The sequence below is a fragment of the Aedes albopictus genome, chromosome 1 (genome assembly GCF_035046485.1).
Source record: "Aedes albopictus strain Foshan chromosome 1, AalbF5, whole genome shotgun sequence".
Lineage (NCBI taxonomy): Eukaryota > Metazoa > Arthropoda > Insecta > Diptera > Culicidae > Aedes > Aedes albopictus.
The window spans coordinates 54,512,055-54,524,642 of record NC_085136.1 but is presented as its reverse complement, the minus strand read 5'-3'; the positions used below and the strand labels follow the sequence as shown (position 1 = coordinate 54,524,642).

Below are 12,588 nucleotides of genomic sequence, written 5' to 3'. Positions count from 1 at the left end.
CGACCAAAAACCTCGAAATTAAATTTTCTTGATCTTGACATCACTGTTTTGAGCTGGAAATTCTGTGTTTAATAATTTTACTTTTTGAATAAAAAATAATAACCCTGCACAGTGGTTCAAAAACCGTATCTGGCTGAACAAAATTGTTTGCGTTCAAATTATTAGTTTTTTGCTATATGCTGTCTTTGGAAAAGTTTATACATATTTTTTGGACATTATTTTCTACATTATTAAATTAGGGTGGTCCAAATAATTTTCTAGATCACAATGTCAACTTTTTAGTTATTCCATATATGTATATACATTCGATGTTCCACAAAGTTGAAAAGCATTTAATTCCAAATAACTTTGCCAAAGGAATTATAATTCTATCGCTTATGGTTCAAGAGATACTATTCTATTAAACAAAGTTCGGGTGACGCCTAAAAATGGGTTTCTTCCAACAACGTTTTATTCACTGATTTCTCGCAAAAACTTTGATCCGCAGTTTCTCGAAGACTGCATGGCTCTATATCCTCATTTTGTAATCATTCGGGGTTTTCTTCTAAAAACGAAGTGTAAAATTAGCATGAGTTAAAATACACGTATATAAAAACAAACAAAAAAAACTAAAATCGTTTTATTTTTAGCACTTATTATTTCAGGAAAGTGCAAGTGCATTATCAATCCCTGAATTGAAGTACAATTAAAAGTTCGTTGGTATTATAAGATTGACAATCTATTTGTGCTATTCTGAAAAAATTGTTAGTCGAAAAAGAAGAAAACCCTCGATAATTTTGTGAATTGCTTTGCTATCTTTAAGAAAAAATGTAGAATATTGACTGTTCTAATAGTGATCGGGCTTGGAATAGAGTTTTCACAAGAATCAGCAAATAAAATATTTATTTATGTAACGAGTTGCAAAAAGTTGATTTTTTCAGCACGAGTCGTCCATTTATCCAACGAGGCTTGGCGAGCTGGATAAATATGAAGAGTGCTGAAAAAATCAAGTTTTGCAACGAGTTAGATATTTATGCATTGATGTTTTCATCATATAACACATTTGAGTTGCATAATGTTCATAATGCAAAACAAATGAGTTGCATTATGAACTTTAACTCAACTCACTCTGCAGAAAAGTCCACCGTTATGATACCGACATGAGTTATATAAAATAGAAATTGTGATACTGAATTGCATAAAGTTATCAAAAGAAAGCCTCTTCTGATGTCACACTAACTTTGCTCTTTGGAAATTATTATCTGGTTCAACCACAAGAGATAGAATTATGATTCTATAGTAAGAATCCACTATAGTGGACAAAAGATCTGTAAATAAGATTAAGTGGTTCAGAATAATAAAAAATCGAATACATACCGCAGCTTTGGTAAATTTTTGGTGAGTTTCTTTGGCCGCTGGAATCGAAGGTCGATTCGACACCCTATTTCAAACGCCCTATTCGACGAACCTCGTTATTTGAGTCTCCTTGCTGTCACGTTTGGACAAACTATCTTGTTTTAAAGCGAACTTCTGCTGTCATCGTTGCATAAAAAAAAAGAAAGACAGTGAAGATGAAATGTGAGCGAGCCAGCAAGAAAGCACGTGCCACTCTGACGCATTTGACTGTGAAGCCAGATGGGTAGGCAAAAACGGACTATTTATGGGACTGTTTGTGGCACGAACGTTCCAAACCGTCGTGTTCGATAAGAGAGTGTTCGGACAACACTGAGCCACCGTAAAATCGATTACCCAAATAGTTCTGCTGTTCTAATTTCGTCAAAAAAGTACTGAACAAGCAATTCAGGATTGAGTGTGCATAATCTCACTTCAGATATTGAACTTCTCGAGAATTTTAAGCATTTCGACAAGTTTCTCTTCGACCTCTAGGTTGCGCGCCAGGGTATAATGTGTGTTGGGCACTTTGTGACGATTAACTCAAATCCGCACATCAGCGCACAATTTGCGCGCCGATTGTCTATGCGCCAAGTTTTTCACTAGCCAAATCACTATTAATCAGTGGTTTAATGAAGTAAAAGCGTTGTTACCGTCAATAATATCTTTGTTGTACATTATTCCCAGACATAAGGAAGTTCAATGTTTTAGACAAAAAATGGATCCGAACCCTAAGAGAGATAGAGCTCTTGGCGCGAACCATTTTGACATTTGTTTATTTACATTTTGTATGGCGCACAACCCGGCGCATGGGCTGTTGGCGCACAAGTTGTTAGCCGGTATGCGGATTTCAGAAAAGATTCGCAATACTTGTGATGATGATGAAACCAAAAATGGAACTTACTAACCATCAGGCCGATTAAAATTTGCCTTTACACCCGTTTGCTGTGAGTTCTTGTCACCGTCACCAAACAAGCGTTTGCATTCCCGCGCATTCCATTCAAGCGTTTGCTGTTGGGTATCATATTCTATTGTTGAACACTTGAATCTTTGAGGAAACGTATTTAGGCGTGTAATATTAAGCCAGTCGATATTCGCCAATCATGTTTGGCGCGGCGCGTGATTGTATCAGATTTGTGTAAACTGTTGCGAGAAACGGTCGTTTGGTGCGTGGCAGAAAGCAAAACCGGTTGGTGGATTCAATCGGTTGTGATTTGAGCACTACTTAGTTTAGCGGTGAGATATTCCAAAATTTCTACATATTAGTATCCATCAGCCTGCACCAGTTAAATACAAATTTGGGTTTTGTGGTAGATAAATGTTATGATTTAAGTGAAAGTACACAATATCGGTTAATGTATCGTTTGCATCACACGTTTAAGGTAAGATTGTACTTAACTAAAAAGTAACATTCTCACTGAAACGGAATAATTACCTTTTTTTCTGTTTCTTAGAATTTGATGCAGAAGAACTAATTAATTAAGTACGGTCTGAAACCTGTTTTTTCATCGCTTCGCGTATAGCAGAACCGCACTATACGTAAGTATTTCTTAATGATTTTAAGCATTGTTGAAATGAAGAGGTATAAAAATGCTTCCATTTCCTGCCCATTTTCATCACTTTTAGTCGAAGAGAGATAAGAACAGGTTTCGGTCAACTCGATCCAAAACTCGAAATAACCATCCAATTTCCATAACTATTGCGGGGGTTTTTTGCTTCTTCTGTTATTGAGTTAGTTTACCCCCAACGAGGCAACAAGAATGAAGCTGCGCCATACTGCTCGGAGGGCAAGATACGCGACGAAACGAAAACTTCACAAAATATTCGCAATAGGGTCTTGTACCATTTGGGCAGATGTACCTATTTTGGACACTTGCTGCTATAACAATTTCATACCAATTGATTTGAAAGTTTCTATAGGGTTAGATACTGTACGTATCTCACTGTGCGCTAAATATTATGTTATAAGGTATTCTGAAGATCCTAACAAAGATTTAACAAAATCAACGAACCATGATATTTGTAACTCATTACTTAGGGGTTAATGCCCTTCATTACCGATGTTCCATACACTGGGCGCCCCTCCACCTTTTGCCAAAATTAGGGAAAACCTCTTCCTTAGCGCCATTTCTGTGCACGGGCCTGCACAGGAATCCCTGGTTGAACACTTGATTTAAGTCACAACAAGAACCTTCTTTATTGCAAGAACAATTACATAAAATAATCATGTTAACGCTCTTATATTGCGACATTTGCACCCATTTAGACTCAGCCGAAATTCATTATCATCACAGTCGAATTTCGCACACGACTTCGCAGCGGCTGGCATACACAAGTTCCGTTGAGTTCATCACAGGGGCGTCGGATGCACAACAGGTAAACAAAATCAGTTTGATTAGTGTAAAATATCGCTGGGAAATGATGATTTAGTGGATTCTCAAATTATCACAGTAGTCTAAAAGTCAATAAGAAACCAAATATACTATATTAACAATATAGGTCACTTCGTGTTTTCACATACAACGACATGGAGACGCCGTTTACAAATGATTACAGCACCACCTGTTGTCAGAAAAAGTCAATAATTGTATTTTGATCAATTTTTGTTTACCGTGCAAGGTGACATTTCTCGAAAAAAGATGTTAGGGGTGTCAAAGTTTTTTGTTCCCAAATAATCGATTAATAAATAAACGATTTACAATATAAACAAACAAAATAATATTTCATTAGATGACATCTACGAATACATCTGTAGAAGAATTTGAATGCTCCCTCATTGTAACGTCACCGAAATCATTTCACTTAGAAATTTAAAATTTTCACCCCCAAAATTAACTTATATTTTGCCCTGGTGGTTGCTATTTTCCTTTGACAATGGCTTAAATTATCATCTTTCTTAATGTCCACGCTGACATACATACATCGGATTGAATAGCTTACAAAAAATCCGGAAGATCACCAACCAAGTGCACGTCAAATTTCTTGTGGCAGAGTGCAAGACATTGAATCCAAGGATCCAAGGGTGCCCAAGCTAATGGACCGATGCACGAACTTAATAATTTCAACGTTTGAGCGTTCCGTGCTTACAAAAAATGAGTTATTTTCGATTAATTTCGTTGTTCTTCCGGAGTGAACTGTGAGTATATTCGAATACTGATTGTTTTATTCCGGACTAATCGGCTTTGTTGTTGGATGTGTGAACATTTTGCTGTCAAAGATTGGACATTTACACGATCATCACGAAATCCTTGCAAAGCTCATTGTTTTTAAATATACAGTCATGGGCTTCTGGGTGAACTTCAGTTAGTAAAAGTATTCTGGCAAATTCGCCTGCTGCAGAGTGATAATCCTCCATAAATTGAGTCAGGCATTCCTTCAGATGTTCTTTCTGCATTCCTTCTGATTTTCTAACGGAAGTTCCTTCTCAGTTTTCTCTTTTCCTTTGCTAACCGGAAAAATCCGCATTTATCCGTTGCTAACCGTCGTTAACCGCGTCTAACTGCACCTGCGACTCAGTTAGCAATGGTTAGGAACGGATATATGCATCCGGATTTTCCGATTAGAAAAGGATATGTCATTCTCCTTGGTTTCCTTCTAGAGTTTTTTTTTCTGAGATTCATTCAGGAGCTCTTTTTGAAATTCCTCCAGGTGTGCCTTCAGAGATTGATTTTTAAGTTTTATTTTTCTTAAATTTCTCCAGAGGTTCCTTCGAGGGACCCCCATGAGTTCCGACTGAAATTACTCCAGCAATTTCTTCTGATGTTTCTTCAAGAATTACTTCTATAGGAATCTTCAAGAATTCTCTTCTAGGATTCGTCAAAAAGTTCCTTATAGGATTTCCTTATAGGAGTTTCTTGGAGTCTTTCTTGGATTCCTGCAGTAGCTCCTTCAACGATTCCCTCAGGCGTTTTTTTTTTTACGAATACCTCCCGGAGTTCCTTCTGGAATTCCTCCAAAATTTTCCAAGAACGATCAGGAGTTGTTAAAAAATTCCTCCTTCTGGGAATTTCAACCGGGATTTCTACCAGTATTCTCCCAAAAGTTCCTTCCGGTATTCACTCCGTCCTTTTAGAATTTTCACCGAGTGAAGATTTGGGATTCTTCAAGGAACTTCTTTTGAAATTCCGGAGAAATTCCGAAGTGACTTTGTAAAACTCCAACGCGATTTTATATGAACAATTTAATACATATTGTTCAAAGGAATCTTTCCAGGATCCCTTTAGAAGTTCCCTCTTTGAAGTATCAGAAATCCTCCAGGAATTATTTTCGTGATTCCTTCCGAGATTTCTATACATTTGGAATGTCTTCAGAAGTATTTTTTTTTCGGGATTCCCAGAAGGAATAAGTGAAGACTAGATTTGTAGTAATGAGTTGGTTTGTTGTATGGTGAGATGCTAAACTCTCCGCTTCTGCATTGCAACGGTGCAAACTCTGGGTATTATGATTCTTAGCCTAGTTTGATGCTGCTTGAGCAAAACTTTGAGGAATTATGTTGTTGAAGTTGCAATAAATGAGAATACAACAACACAGTTACACAAAGTTTTGCTTTCGAATAGTTTTGGCATTTCAGTCTTTTCGGGGTCAAAAACAACTAAATGTTTTCTTCTTCCAACGTTTCGATCATTATTGGATCTTCCTCAGGGAATCCAATAAAGATCCAATAAGGATCGAAACGTTGGAAGAAGAAAACATTTAGTTGTTTTTGACCCCGAAAAGACTGAAACGCCAAAACTATTCGAAAGTCTTTAAAACAGTCGTCGTCAATATAACAAAGTTTTGCTCAAACAGCATCAAATCACACAAGCAGTCATAAAACCCTTCCTTTTTTGTTACCATTATTGCAGTTACCATTTTATTGCAGCAACGGAGAATTTACTTTCTCATTATATAAACATTCAGCTTATTACTACAAATCTAGTATTTCACTGACTGCGTTTTTTTCTTGGAGATATGTAATCCCAGATAAAAACAATGTTGAAGTATGGAGGAGGAACGCTGGAACGCTTTTCCAAAGGAGTTCCTAAAATAATTCGAGAATTAATTCTAGGAGGAATCCTCCAAGAGCTTCTGGAGGAATCTTGAAGAAAAAAAAATCAGGGTGCAATTCTTAAAGGGATCCCACATGGAAATTCTTGTGTAATTTCCGGAGAAAATACCGTTCATAACTCGCTAACGGAAAGTTCGCTTTGGATCGTCTGTGTTTTAGTCTCTGTTAGGGGCTGTCCATAAACCACGTCGTCATTTTTTTGGGACTTCTCAACCACCCCCGCCCCCCCGCGTGTTCATCAGTCCATACAATTTTTTTTTTCGTCCATACAAAATGGTCATTGGCCGAACCCCTCCCCCCCCCCTCATGACCACGTGGTTTATGGACAGCCCCTTATGAACGTTTATCGGTTCAAATTTACTTCTCATCTGCAACTTCGCATGTCGCGCGAGTCGCGACTTCGATTTGGTGCTGCGACGATAATATACGCCAGAAATTGTTCAAGAAGAAGGAATTAAATTTGTTCTAATTTGCGTAGTTGAAAAAAATCGATTAATGTTTAATCGATTATTTCAGAAGAAATGAGCATCCCCACCATGCAATGACAGTTCGACAGAATAAACGTCATTCGGATAGCGCATGCATTTAGTGTGTAGTAGTACCTCTTCTGACGCTTGGTGGCGCCACATTCACTAAAAAGGTGTCGCCAAAAAATCGTAAGAGTGACCTATATTGTTAATATAGTATATTTGAAGAAACCCAATACCCAACCCCGCCTTTAGACGAGCTATAGTTTGAGTATTTTTGTATTTTATCTTGCCTAGGCAATCAAAACTTTTAAATTTTTAGCTGATATTTACGACTGTTCTGCAAGGGCGTAGTCAGCTTTTCGGTCAGGGGGGGGGGGGGGGGTTTGCAAGCACCCTTAGCAAATTTGTACCCACTAGCTTTTATAACTAAACGCAGCACGATGAAATTACATTTTAGAACATTATGTTCTTAAAGCATTATATAATACTTCAGCTGGCAAACTGTTGTATTTTGTTCTATTCATTATTAAAAGCTCTCCTGATTTACACAATTCACCGAGATGCTGGTAGCGGTGACCAATTTCTGTAAGATTAAGGATTTTTATTTACTCGTGCATTATTTTGCTCTGATTTTTATGTAGTTAATGTCTATAAAACATCCATAACAAATTGTAGCTGAAATCTTTTGGAAATTACGAACTTTTTTGAAGACTAACCTAGAGTTTTTTGGTTCCTGTATGCAGCCCTTTTAAATTATCTTTCAATATTTATCGCTGGAGGAATTCCTCCACAAATTCTTGGAATAATTAAAATAAAGCATCAGGTAATCCTGGAGAAGCTCTTGAGTACATCCCTAAAAAAATGTTTTAAGAACAACTTCTGAAATTTCCGGAGGAACTCCTGAATGAAATGAATTTTGAAGAGAACCTGAGAAGAATTTCTGAAGAAATCACTTAAGAAATTCTCAGAGCAGTTCCTGGAAGACTTCCTGGATAAATCCTTGAAGAAAAACCTGGATGATTATCTTGTGCCTGGAGGAAGCCGTGTAGAATCCCTGGAGGAATTCCCTGGAATTTTTTTTGAAAATATACCTAGAGGAATTCCTGTATAAATTATGGGAGGAATACCTACAGAAATTTCTGAAGAGATGTCATGAGGAAATCCTAGAAGAAATCATGGATAAATTTCTGGAGAATGCCTTGGAGAAATCAATGAAGGAATTCCTGGAGGAATCCCTGAAACAATTCCTGGGAAAATCTCTAGCGAGAATCCTGAAGAATTGTCTGGAGAAACTTCTGAACAAATTCAAGGCGTAATTCGTGAAGGAATTCTTGGATAAGCCCCATCCGGATTTCCTGGAGAAATTTGTTGGGTTAAATTATTTTTTTTTTATCTGTATTAACGAGATTTTTAGCCCTTGGCTAGTTCATCTCGGTACCCACGCTTTACTACCCTTCCGAAGAAAGAACTCACATTTTGTGAGTTTGTCGGTAGTGAGATTCGACCCCAGGTCCTCGGCGTGAAAGGCATGTGCTTTAACCATCACACCAGGTCTGCTCCCACAGGATAAATTCTTGAGGCAATCCCTGGAAGAATTCCTGCAGAAATCTTTAGAGGAATTCTTGGAGGAATTGCTGGAAAAAATTCTGGAAAAATCCCTTGAGAAATTCAAGAAGGATTTCCTGGAATAACCCTTCGAGAAATTTCTGGAGGATTCCCTGGAGGAATCTCTGGGAATATCCCTGGAGATATTCGTGGAGGAATCCCTGGAGAAATCCCTGGAGCAATCTTGGAGGAATCTCTGGAGGAGTGTCTGGAGAAATCCCTGAGAAGTTCCTGAAAGTATTCCAGAGGAATTTCCTGGAGAATCTCTGAAGCAATCTCAAGAGGATTTCCAGGAGAAATTCCTGAAGGAATTGCAGATATAATTTCTGAAGGATGTTCAGTAGCAATTCCTGGAGGAATTCCTGAATAAATTCCTGGGATATTTCGTGGACGTATTCTTGGAGAAGTTCCTTGAGAAATTCCTGGATAAAATCCTGGAGGAATGCGTGGAGGAATTCCTAGAGGTATTACTGTGCGAATTGTTTTAGCAATCTCTACAGGAATTCTTAGAAAAATACTGGTTGACTTTCTAGAGGAATCTCCGAAGGAATTCTGTGAGGTTTCTATTTTTATTATTTTTCTATTTCTGAAAAAAAAAATCCCTTGAGAAATCCTCGAAGGAATTCTTGAAAGAATCCCTGGGGGAATCCCTGAAAAAAAAAAAATGGTGGAGAAACCCCTGGAGGAATCTGTGGAGGAATACCTGGAGAAATCCCAGAAAAATTCCAAAAGGTATTCCTGGACAATTTCCAGAAAGAATTTCTGAAGGTAGTTCTAGAGGATTACCTAGAAGAATCCTTGGAGAAACTTCTAGAGGATTTCCTAGAGGAATCCTTGGAAAAATCCCTGGAGAAATTTCTGGAGGAATCCCTGAAGCTATCCCTGATGAAATCTCAGGAGAGGAATTTCTGACATAATTTCTGAAGGATCTCCAGGAGTAATTCCTAGAAAAATCTTTGAAGGAATTCCTGAAAAAAATCCTGGGGTAATTCGTGGAGGAATTTCTGGAGGAGTTTCTGGAGAAATATCTTGATAAAATTTCTTGATAAAATTCCTTGAGGTATTCTTGTGGGAATTGCTGGAGGAATCCATGATGGAATTCCCAATGGAATCTCTAGATGAATTTTTGAAAGAATTACTGAATGAATTTCTAAAGGAATCTCTAGGGGAAGTTCCTGAAAAATTCCTGAAGGTATTACGGGAACATCTGGAGGATTTCCTGGAGGAATTTTCGAAGAACTTCCTGGAGGAATCCCTGTAAAAATCTCTGAAAAAATGGTGTAGAAATCCCTGGAGGAATCCCTGAAGAAATTCATGAAGGAATCTCAGGATAAATTCCTGGAGAAATGTCTGGAAGAATTCCAGAAAAATTCCTGGGGATATTCATGAAGAATTTCTAAAAAAAATCCCAGAAAACTTTCTGAAAAAAAAATCCTAGGGAAATTTCTGACATAATTTCTGATTGATGTCCAGGAGTAATTCCTGGATGAATTCCTAGAGAAATTCCTGGAAGAATTCCAGAAGAAATTATTGGGGTAATTCCTGGAGAATTTCCCGGAGAAGTTCCTGGAGAAATTCCTGGATTGATTCCTGGGGGAATGCCTGGAGGAATTCCTGGAGGTTTCCTTTGTGAATTGCTGGAGGAATTCTTGAAGGAATTCCTGGAGAAATCTCGATAGAAATTCTTAAAACATTTACTGAACAAATTTCTTGGGGAATCTCTAGAGGAACCCTGGGACAAATTTCTGAAAAAATCCCTGAGAAATTCCTGGAAGAATTTCCAGAAGGGTTTCTGGAGGAATTCCTGAAGGAATCCTCGAAGGAATTGCTGAAGGAATCCCTGGGGAATCATTCGAGAAATTCGTGGAAAAATCTCTGGAAAATCCCTGAAGATGTTCCTGGAGGAATTTTAGCGGAATTTCTGGAGGAAATTGCAGCAATTCTTGGAGGAAGATCTGGAAGAATTCTTGTAGAAATTCCTAGTAAAGTTCTAGAGAAAATCCTGGAAGAATTTCTGAAGGAATCACTAAAATATTTTCTGCAGAAATTCCTGAATGAATTGCTGACATAATTTATTAGGGTATTCCTTGTTTAATTCCTGGGGGAATGGCTGCATGAATTTCTGGAGAAATCCCAGAAAGAATTTCTGAAGCAATCCAAGGAGTCACTGAAGCAATTCCTGGAGGAACATCTGGTGGAATTCCTGGAGGAAACGCTGAAAAAAATCCTAGAGCAATCTCTGCAAGAATCTAAGAAGGAATCCCTGGAAGAATGCCTGGAAAATTTCTTGGAGGATTCCCTGAAGTAATTCCTGGAGAAATCTCTAGAGGGATTCCTGTAAGAGTCTCTGGAAAAAAAATCCTTGGAGAAATGCCTAACAGAATTCCTGGATAAATTGCTGTTGGAATTCCCGGCGGAATTCTGGGAACAATCCCGGAAGCAAATACTGGAGGAATGCCTGAAGAAATTCATAAAGGAATCCATTGAGGAAACCCTGGATGATTTCTTGGAGGAATCTCTGAAAAAATTGTAGGAATTTTTGAAGGGATCCATGGAGGATATCCTAGAAGAACGCCTGTAGGAGTTCCTGAAGGAATCTCCAGAGGAACTCCTGGAGAAATCTCTAGAGAAGTTACTGGCGGAATTTCTGGAAAAAAAATTTCAGAGAAATCCCTAATTCCCAGAGGAATCCATGGAAAAATACCTAAAGGAGTTCCTCAAAAAATCGTGGATAAATCTCTTAAGGAATTCATAGAGGAATACCAGAAATAATTTATGAATAAATCGCAGATGTAATTTTTGGAGAAATTCTGGAGGAATGCTTAGAAGAGTTCCTGAAGAAACTCCAGAAGGAACCGCGGAAGCAATTTCAAGAGGAGTTCCTAAGGAATCCCTAAACAGTTCCTGGAGGATGCACTGAATTGATTCATGGAGGAAATTGTTGAAATAATACAAGGAGAAATTTCTGAAGAAATCGTAAGAAGAGTTCCTGAGATCTTTGGGGGAATTTTTAAAATAAGTTGTTCCAGAAAGAATCACAGAAGAAATTCCCCAGTTAAACCCTGCAGAAATACTTGGAGGAATCCCTGCAGGATAGAGGATAGAGGAATGCCTGTAGGGATTAACGGAGGAGTCTCTAGAAATACTCCTAAAAAAAATCTCTAGAAGAATTTCTGGAAGAATCTCTAGAGGCATTTCTGAAGGAATCCCTGGATGAATTTTAAGAAGAATCCCTGCAGTAATTCTAAGAGAAATCCCTGGAATAACTCCAGGGGGAATCTCTGAATAAATTCGTGGAAGAATCCCTTGAGAAATTCATGGAGAATCCCCAGTAAGAATTCCTGAATAAATTGCAGATGGAATCCATAAAGAAATCCTGAAGGAATTCTAAGAAGAGTTCGTGGAGGAACTCCTTGAGGAATCCCTGTAGCAGTTCCTGAATTACGGAAGCAGTCCCATAAGGGATTCTTTAGGAAATCCTAGGAAAGCTTTCGTAACAAATTCCTGGAAGAATTTATGTAGGAAAAAAATATGAAGGAATCCATGTCTGCAATAATTTTTTTGATAAATTATTATTGGAATCTTTGAATGCACTCCTTTTGTACAATGTTTTAAGAAACTCCTGGATTAATTTTTAGCGTAACTCTGGTAAAATTTCCTGTAAGGGTTTCTGGAAGATATTGCTGCTGAAATACTTCGAATTATTTCAGATTGATTTATTGGAGCAATCTCTAGTGGAATTCTTGAAGCAATATATAAAGATATCTCTGAATGAACACATGCAGAAATACCTAGAAGAATTTCTGTTAATATTTTTTTGGGATTTCCTGGAGAAATTCCTGAAGAAATTCTCGAAAAAAGCACTGAACAATAACTGGAGGAACCTCCCAGGAGAAATTCCCGGAGGAATGTCTGGTGAAACTCATAGTGGAATTCTAGAAAAATTCTCTGGAGCAATCCATGATAGAATCATCGAAGGAAGCTATGGAAAAAATCCTGGAGAAATTCGTCGATGCATTCTTGCATAAGTATCTGTAAAAATTTCTGAAGGAATCGAGGGAGGAATTCTTGAAGCACTTCTTGGAACAAACCCTG

General features: G+C 37.8%; 1 protein-coding gene across 4 annotated transcripts in view; it reads left to right on the top strand.

Annotated features, from left to right (window-relative positions):
- Positions 1-2,337: 2,337 nt before the first annotated feature.
- The window catches only part of LOC115256689 (ankyrin-3), a 97,225-nt gene continuing 86,974 nt past the window's right edge, over positions 2,338-12,588 (top strand). For 3 of the 4 annotated variants that reach the window (XM_062844573.1, XM_062844572.1, XM_062844571.1), the window contains exons 1-2: positions 2,338-2,753; positions 2,826-2,910. The gene's annotated coding sequence lies outside the window, so the exon portion shown is untranslated. The remainder of the gene's footprint in view (positions 2,754-2,825; positions 2,911-12,588) is intronic. The other variant, XM_062844570.1, reaches the window with a different exon arrangement.